This window comes from Oryx dammah, unplaced genomic scaffold (genome assembly GCF_014754425.2).
Source record: "Oryx dammah isolate SB20612 unplaced genomic scaffold, SCBI_Odam_1.1 HiC_scaffold_16, whole genome shotgun sequence".
Taxonomy (NCBI): domain Eukaryota; kingdom Metazoa; phylum Chordata; class Mammalia; order Artiodactyla; family Bovidae; genus Oryx; species Oryx dammah.
In genome coordinates, this window is record NW_024070200.1 from 35,920,560 (window position 1) to 35,929,204 (window position 8,645).

At 54.2% G+C, this 8,645-nt stretch overlaps 1 protein-coding gene across 2 annotated transcripts in view; it reads right to left on the minus strand.

Annotated features, from left to right (window-relative positions):
- The window catches only part of SIN3A (SIN3 transcription regulator family member A), a 66,777-nt gene extending 58,765 nt beyond the window's left edge, over positions 1 to 8,012 (minus strand). The window contains exon 1 of one of the 2 annotated variants that reach the window (XM_040257266.1): positions 7,946 to 8,012. The gene's annotated coding sequence lies outside the window, so the exon portion shown is untranslated. Of the gene's footprint in view, positions 1 to 3,645; positions 3,925 to 7,945 lie in introns of those variants that run through there. The other variant, XM_040257265.1, reaches the window with a different exon arrangement.
- Between the last annotated feature and the right edge of the window lie 633 nt (positions 8,013 to 8,645).

Sequence of the window (8,645 nt, forward strand, 5' to 3'; positions counted from 1 at the left end):
TACTTTACTCTTACACATTCAACCTATACTGGCGTGTAGTAAAAATCACATTATATGTATATTTACCTTTCCTTCTAAGAATGTAGACTTTTCAGGGACAAACACTCTCCCTGTGTCAATCCAGAACTATTTAAGAAGATGCTCAATAACCTTAAAACAAATTGTGAATCATTGTGTTGTACACCTGAAATTTATATAATACTGTACATCAACTATACCTCAACTTAAAAAAGGTGGTCAACAATTCATGTTGACTCATTTTAACTTTAGAATCTGAAACTCAATCTTACCCCTCAAACGTGCCTTCAAAAGCACATTGCTGCTTCTTCCAAAAATTAAACATAAAATTATCATATGTCTTAGCAGTTCCACGTCCAGGTATATACCTAGAAGAATACGGAGTAGATACTTGAAGAGATATTTATCCATCCATGTTCACAGCAGCATAGACAAGAAGTGGAATAGACACTATTCCACTTAGACAAGAAGTAGAAACAACCAAACATCTTATCATATGAATAGATGAAATGTGGATGGAGGCGATGATTGCGCAACAATGTATATGCACTTAATGTCACTGAATCACACATTTAAAAATAGATAAAATTGTAAATTTTATATGTTTTACTACAACTAGAAAAAACAAACAAACACCACACTGCTCCTTCTCCGTTTACTACCCATAGACCAGAGGCAGCTGGGGTATAGCATTAAGAGCCCTGACTCTATAACCAGAATGCCTGGGTTCAGATTCTGGATTAGCCATTTACCATATGGCTAACTTCTCTGTCCCACTGTTTCCTCATCTTTAAAACAGATTTCATAGTACCTATTACACAGTGCTATAGTGAGCATTAAACATTAATAAATGTATCATACTTAAGTCAGTGCCTGGGGCATAGTAAAGGGCTCAGTAAGTGTTAAGTTCTCATTATTACTCAAGAAGAGAGACAAAGTGTAGTCTGAAAAAGCACTTACCATCATCTTTATAAGACTCTACAGAAAATAAAGCTTAACAAATTCTTGATTGATAAGAGTTATCCAGAAGAGTAAGAAAGCCTTTGAAAGCACTGCACTAGATTACTGAATGCCATGGATACAATCTTTTAATTCCAACTAAAATTCACAGCCATTAACATCTGCCTGGCAAAGATCTTCAGCATCTTGTCTGTTTGCACTGAAGATGCAAACAGGATTATGTTCTGCCAGGAATCTTATCAAATTACTACATAACCCATTCCTGGAAAAAAAAAAAAAAAAAATTTTTTTTTCTTTTTACTCTTTAGGTGAAACCTAATTACAAAATGCAAATCTATCTAGGGTCTTTGACAAAATGATATGATACTGACATTTGATATTAACTTTCTTAATACAGCATTATTTAGGCTCTTACCTGAAATCTTAAAAGTCTACGTGGGACTTCTGACCCTGGCTCACCAAAAGACCACACAGTCTTCAAGGGCATGAATTAGGTCTATGTTTCCCAGCACACAGCACTACAAACAGTGGGAATTATGTGCTGACCAAACTGTCCTCAATGGAAACTCTCTGCTATTCTCACCAACTTTATCAGTTGATAGAAACAGGGAAAATATCCAGGTTTCCTGTCTCCAGACCAGTTCTACTACAGTCACCACTAAGCAAATTAAAGTTACTGTTGCCACTGCAACTTCTTTAGCTAAGAAGGTGGGACTTAATCTCTTCACATGAGTACAGCACAGGACACCAAGCTCTCAGTCCCAAATGAGCAAAGCACAAATCCAGAACTGAATTTCAGTTCAGCTAATTAGCCAGAGCGCTTGATAAGATATTAAGGAATAAACATATTTGTCCCATGTTTATTTTCTCATGAAAAATATCGAAAACACAAGTAATTTCTCTTAAGAAAAGAGAATGTCTCCGGCACTCAGGGCCGATGCACTGGGATGACCCTGAGAGACGGGATGGGGAGGGAAGTGGGAGGGGGATTCACACATGTATACCCATGGCTGGTTCATGTCAGTGTGGGCAAAACCCACTACAATATTGTAATTAGCCTCCAATTAAAAAAAAAAAATGTCTCAACTCTGAGCAAAATCCTCAATTAAAGTGGTTCATTAACCTTGAAATGTCCTAAGGCAATTTCCAAATACAGACTGCAGGGCAACAGTACATAAGTCACATACATAAGGCTCAATACACCAGCCTCAAATTCACCCTTCTCTAATAAAATAGAGTAAGAACATTATGCTTTATAAATATAAATATAAAGTGGTCTAGATGTTCTAACAATTACATAAAACCAGACTTTTCAAGAACATCTAAAGTTACCTAAAGGGCAACTTACTTATTTGTGAAATTAAGTAGCAGATCGCCTGTACAATTAGGGCATTCAAAAAATGCAGGAGCTGAAGAATCTGGAATATTTTATTCAAAGTCTCAGGTTTTTTTAATCACCGTTTTTGATTAAAAATCATTTAGTAAAATGCAAATCCAACACTTCCTTTTCTAAATCTCAGTCTTGGGAAGAGAAGCTTTCTCAGCCTTTCCTTGGCTAACTGGATGTGAAGTTCTAAGGCAAAAAAACAGTGGCCAAGTCTAACTAACTACCCACCATCCCATTGGCTTAGAGGAAGCCCCGCCCCGTTCAGCCTCGGTAACCCTACATCAAGGGAACTCCAGGAAAGGTTGTCCCCGGCCACATTTCTAGTCTCTGATGACTCTCCGCCCCTCCCCCCAACCAGCACCGCTGCGGAAGCACGGTCTCAGCACGAGCAGCCCTCGACCGCAGACTGCAACGAAAGGACCTTGAGCACCTCGCCCCAAGAATTACAACCAAGAGGGCCGTGAAGTGGACCACGCTCTCACTCTCCAGGCTGCACAGTGCCATCCATGCTGCACCGAGTAAAGCAGAGACAACAGCTCTGGCACCTGACTCTAGGGCCCGAGGCAAAAGGCTTGGCCGAGCCACAAGAGAAAGTCCTGACACCTCCACAGTTCGCAGTCTGGGGGCTCCTCCCACCCCATGGAGACGTAGGGCGGGGCAGATCTAGGCGCCGCGACTCTCAGCCAGACAGGACAGCGGGCTTTCCCGAGCCCCGCCTCACTTGCCAAGGAGGCGGAAACCCGGGAAAGGGGGAGGACGGTCAGGGGGAGTGGCATCGCCGCTCCGTCCGGCCCCTCCGGCCAACCGGATCCCAGGAAGGCGGAGGAAGGCAGATTTCACGCCCCCTCCCTGCCGCGCCCCGAAGCCACAGGCGGGAGACCCCCAGCCCGTCTCCCAACCCCAGCAGGCCAGTGCTAGGCCGCCCAGCCGAGGCCCCGCCCAACCAGGGAGGACTGGAGGGGTGGTCGGCGGCAAAGAGCACTCAGCATAGGGCCCAGCCCCGCCCCTTTCTCCACAATCGCACGCGCGCGCCGGCCCCGCCCCTGAGCGGCGGCGCGAGAGCCCGCCCCCTCCGCGCGCACCGGGACTACGCTCTCCTCCCCCTCCCGCACCGAGAGCTACCCCGCTCCGCCCCCCACCCCCCTCACACATCCACACGCCTCCCGCCCTCCTGCTCTACGGGAAGCCGAGGAGGTCAGCCCCCCCCAAATACACACCCTCGCTCCGGCGTTACCCGCCACCAGGCTCCCCGCCCCGACCCTGGCCCGGCGTCCTCTCACCGCAAAGCTGCTTCGGCCGCTCCTCACTGCGTGTCCCTCTCGGCGTGAGCCTCTGGGGCAGGGAGGCCCCAAGAACCGCGCGGAGCACAGGCCCGCCAAAGCGGACTGGCAGCCGCCCCTCCGCTAACGGAGCGGTCACAGGCCCCAGTGCCCAGACTGGGAAGGAGGGAGGGAGGGAGGGAGGGAAACTCCGAGGGGGGAAGGGGAGGGGGGGAAGATGGAGAAACCGTCTCCGCCGCCTCTACCGCCGCGGCCGCTTCTCTGTTACCCGGGAAATCCCGCCCACTCGCCCGGCCCGCCCCGCAGAGGGAAGACTCAACTTCGCTCCGCACAGGCCGTACTATCCGCCCGTCAAAGATATAGCCAATCGCTGCGCTCTGCCTGCTGACGCCCGCCTCTTCCCCCCCGGCTGGGAGGGGAGAGGGGGGGAGCCGCTCACCTTCTCCACGCCCCTATTGGCGGGGAGCTTCCCTAACTCAACCCCGCCTATTGGAGACGAATTGCTGAATCCCACCCCCAAGCCACAATACTATTGGAGGAAGCAGGGAAGCTCTTCGCATCTCATTGGAGGAGTCTATATGTCCCGCCCCGTGCCGTCTCAGCTACAGGCCCAAAAACTCCGCTCCCGCCCTCGCCGGTCACCGCATTGGAAGGCTACCCCAGCTCTCCGGCTGCCCTAGGAAGGTAAGTAACCGATGTGGGGTAAAATGTCCGTGAGCAGGCTCCTCCTACCGCACTGCCGGGCCAGGCCCCGCCTCCAACCATCAGACTGGCTGTCTCGGCGCCGGTAGGAGCCTCTATTGGCCAGGATGCCCGTCTAGGAAGCAGCTGACTCCGCCCTGCGCGAGGAGGCTGAACCTTAGCAGTCCTTTTGTGGAATGTTTACACTAGAGACTGAAGCGCAGAGTTCCAGGGCCTGTAACAGAAGGTGATGCGGTGCGCAGCAGGGGGAATCCGATGCCTTGGGATCTGAAAGGGAGAGGCGGCAGCATTGCCACCGTGGAGGACCCCCCTTACAAAGGGAAAGAGAATCTCATCCTTCCCATCCAGTTCTCTACAATTTACATTTCTGCAGAATGCCTCCTTGTAGACACAAATATGCGGAGCAGCCGACAGCTCCTTTCAGTAAGTAGAATACAGAATTAAGGGCTGGAGATCAAAGTCGAGGAATAGCTCCAGCGGTTGTCCAGCCCGCATCTAGGGGTGGCTGCATACTTTTAACACCGACACTCCCTAAACCTGAATATGCAGTCCTAAGAGGGCGGAGATAACCAAAATAAGGGCAGGGCCCTAACAGCCAACGCCCTGGCAAGCCTCTGAAAGGCGGAGCGTGAAGCGTACGGCAATTGCGATCTCCAGGGTAGATCTGGAGGATCAGACTCGACTGAGAAAGGAGACCAAACAGGCCATGGCATAAATGAATCTTGCACCACACTTCAGAGAAATAAAAGTTCCAGAGTTGGGAACGGAATAAGAACAGCTGTTCCCTCCTACTTGGTCAGCGAGTGTTAATGACAGTTCCTAGGCCCTCTCTGTTTAGGTAATATGGCCTTGAACACAGACGAGATGCTAGCGATATCTAGGTGGCTTTTATTTATTCACTAAATAGGGCGAACTGACGCTGGCCTTGCTTTGGGGGGCGCTCACGGAGCGCCAGGAGAGGAGGGGGCGGGACTAGAGTTTTCCCGCTCTCTTCCGCAAAAAAGCTACTCCCTTAAGAGAGCCGAGTCCGTATCCAAGAGGCAGGCCCCAGGTAGCTCACTCCCAGGTCCTTTCTTGTCCTTCCTCCGTAATCCGCCGGAGACCACAAGAATGAGCGCTAGCAACAGGTGTGCGGACTCCAAACCGGAAGGCAGCGAACTGAACTTCATCAATAGCCGACAGATGGGAAAAATCTCCCTGGGAGCCAAACCCTGCCCCAGGACGGAGCTCAAAAAATAAGTCACACGGACGAAACAAACGAGACCCCCAGGCCAAACCTCTAGGAGGTTACGAAGAAGCAGCAAATATGCAGAACTGGGTCTTCCTCCTCTCCTTGCACTGGGTGCCACACGGCATTCCCACCTGGACACGAAGAACCATTTGGAACTCTAGCAGAATTGGGCCACTCTCGACTTCTCTGTCAGCAGGGGATGAGCTGCCCTGGATATTGCCTAAAGCATTCACGGCAATCCTAGGTTGCTCAGAGGTTTTGATAAAGCTTAGTAAGGACAGCGGCTGCCTTATGCTGGAAAGAAAACACACTGGCAGCGTCCGCAGCGTTCTGAAGCTTAGGCTTAGGGCGGTCTCCGGGAAGTTGAGTCGCGAGAAAAGCCACGATGCAGGGTCAGAACTTTAGTACTTGACGAGGAAGGACAGACCACACCCCCTCCTCCCAACCCTTGCAGAACCGCGGGAGCAAAGCCCCCCAAAGCCACCCTACACCGTCAACCCCTAACTTCAAAGCGAAGGCTACCAGATCTCGAGCCTTGGAGGAAACATCGTGTGCCTTTCTCGGCTCTCCCCGCCCCCCTTGCCAAGAGCTCCAAGCCCGGGACTTCCGGGCGGGAGGACTGTTCGAAGGAGCAAGGCGCGCCTTACACATGTGCTGAGCGCGCACACACGCTAGGGTAGGGGGCGGGGAACAGGGGTGGACTTCCCCATCCAAGCTCGCTCCCCCGTACGGGGCGGGACTATCCATCCCACCAATCAGAAGTAGGGGCGGACCCTTGCGCCTCACGTAAGCCGCAGGAATCCTCCCTCCGCCCTTCACGGAAAAAAAATCCTAGCAACTTAAACTCCAGCCCGGCCTCCGATAGGCGGAGCTGGGAAGAATGTGATCCAATCAACAACCGAGCAGGAAAAAAGGGAGCCTCGCCCAGCCAGTGGAAAACAAGAGAAGGCGGGCCCTCTGAAGAAGCCCGAGACTGGTGGAAGAGAGGAGGGAAGGCCCCGCCCCTCAGCTCGCCTCCAGGCCGGTTGCACAAGCCGTCGCCGGAGTATAGTAAACAGGCTAGGCCAAGGAGTGGAAGCAGGGGTAGTTTGGCGCTCCAAGGGCCGGGCCCCAGCGCCTCCTCTCCTGGCGTCGCCCCGCCCGACCTCCGCGGTTCGCGCCGGCGCCCCGCCCCCCAGCCCGCGGCCGCCATCCCGGCTGACAGGCGCGCCCCCCGCGCCCCTCCCGCCCGCTGATGCATTTCCTTTTCCCGATTCTTAGCGTGGAGACTGTTTGCCCAGTTTCCGACCTTCACTGCCCCTTTCAGGCTACCCCCTCGTGGGCGCGCTCACTCGCCGGTGCCCCCGCCCCCGCCCCTTCCGCGGGCGAGCAGCACGGCAGGGGGAGGGGAAAGGAGCCGCCGTCGCCGCCTTGGGGTGGGCGGGGAAGGAGGCAGCTCCATGTTTGCAAAGGGATCAGCTGGGGCTGCGGATCGAAGCCGCCGAGTTCCTGGAGGTTTTCCACACCCCCGGGCCGGGTTCCGGCGCCGAACGCTAGCTCTCCTGCCACGGCCCGGGAGTTCGGAGAGCTCAGACCGGCGCATGGGTCTACTGCCGAGGCGCTGGGGCTCTTTCCGGTGGCCTCCCCCGCCCCCGACCGCCCCTCCCGCAAGTCCGGCGTTGCCCCCGCCCCCAGAGTCCATAACAACCGCGGGCCCAAGGAGCCCGCGCCTCTTCTGAGCGCGCCCACCGCCCCCTCCGACAAGTTTGCGGACAGAAACAAAACCCTTGGGCGGCTGCCGCCCTCGCCCAGCGTGGTTAGCGGGGAAAGCTGCGGGCCTGGGCTCGCTCGCTAACTCCAGCTCTCGACCAACTCCGGGCGGTTTGGTGGGCCCGGCCGGCTGAGCTTAGGCCGCCGCCCCCTGCCGAGCCCGCGCCCCGCATCTCGGGCCCGGTTCCAGTCGGTGTACGGAATCTCCCCTTTTTTCTTCTTTACAATAATTTTTTACGGCATTCCAGCAGGGCGAGGGATCTCCTCCTGCCGGCCCCTTACCCAGTCCGCCGCCAAAACCTACCGAAACCGACCGCTCGGTGAAATAAACTAGGCAGCACGGCCGGCACACTGGAGACCCCGGGTCGGGCAGACCCCCTCCCCGCAGATCTGGCCCGGCTTGGAAACACACACTGGCGAGCGGGCGGCGCCAAGAGCTCTCCTTCCTGGCCTGCCCCTCGCCTCCCTCGGCCGCCGGACTCCAAGCCTCCCCTAGCTCCGTCCCAGGGCCCGCGGCGCCTGCACCATGGCTGACTGGTCAAAGGGACCGGCCGGCAAACAAGCCCCCCAAACGCCCGAGATTGGGGAGACCAAATTAAAAGCAGCTGTTTAACATACCTTCCGAGCCAGGCGAGGAGTCCTGAATGGGGGGGAACGCCCCCCACGGGCCATTGGCTCCCTGGTGCTCGCGTCAGTCATCCTGGGCCCGCCTCCTCCCCTTGCTCCACCTCTTCCCCTTCATTGAACGCCCCCTCCCTCCAAAAAATAGAAATAAATTAATTAAACTAGCTGTGAGTGGGAGGTGCAACCATGGCAGAGGGCCCCATCTCTACCGCACCGCCGCTTGGAGTTACTTGAGGCCCTTGGACTGGAAGGAGACCTCCTGGGACTCGAAGATCCGCTGGGTGAACCTGGAGGAGGAGCTATTGGGGCTACCCGGCCCCCATATCCTTCTTACACACACCCCATTTGGAACTGGGCAGAGAGAGCGGGCGAGGATACCCTAGCGACTGACTGGAATGTCCCGACACCCCTGGCTGTGTAACCTAACCGTGTCCGGCGCCTGCCTAAAAACTGAGCGGTGTAAGCGGGAAGTCCTGCCTTCGGGGTAACAGGCACTTGCCTGAGCACCTACAAGGGTGAGGCAGACACATTCATACCGCACCTGCTGCTTTTTGCCATTACAGAAACTGAATGAGATGCTCACTCTGTGTCCTCTTAGGGCTTCAGACCTAGCTGAAGAGAGGATACAGAAAGAGCTAAGGCAATTTGGAAATGTATATAGACACCTCCAGAGGCTCAGAGCAGGGAGTCTTCT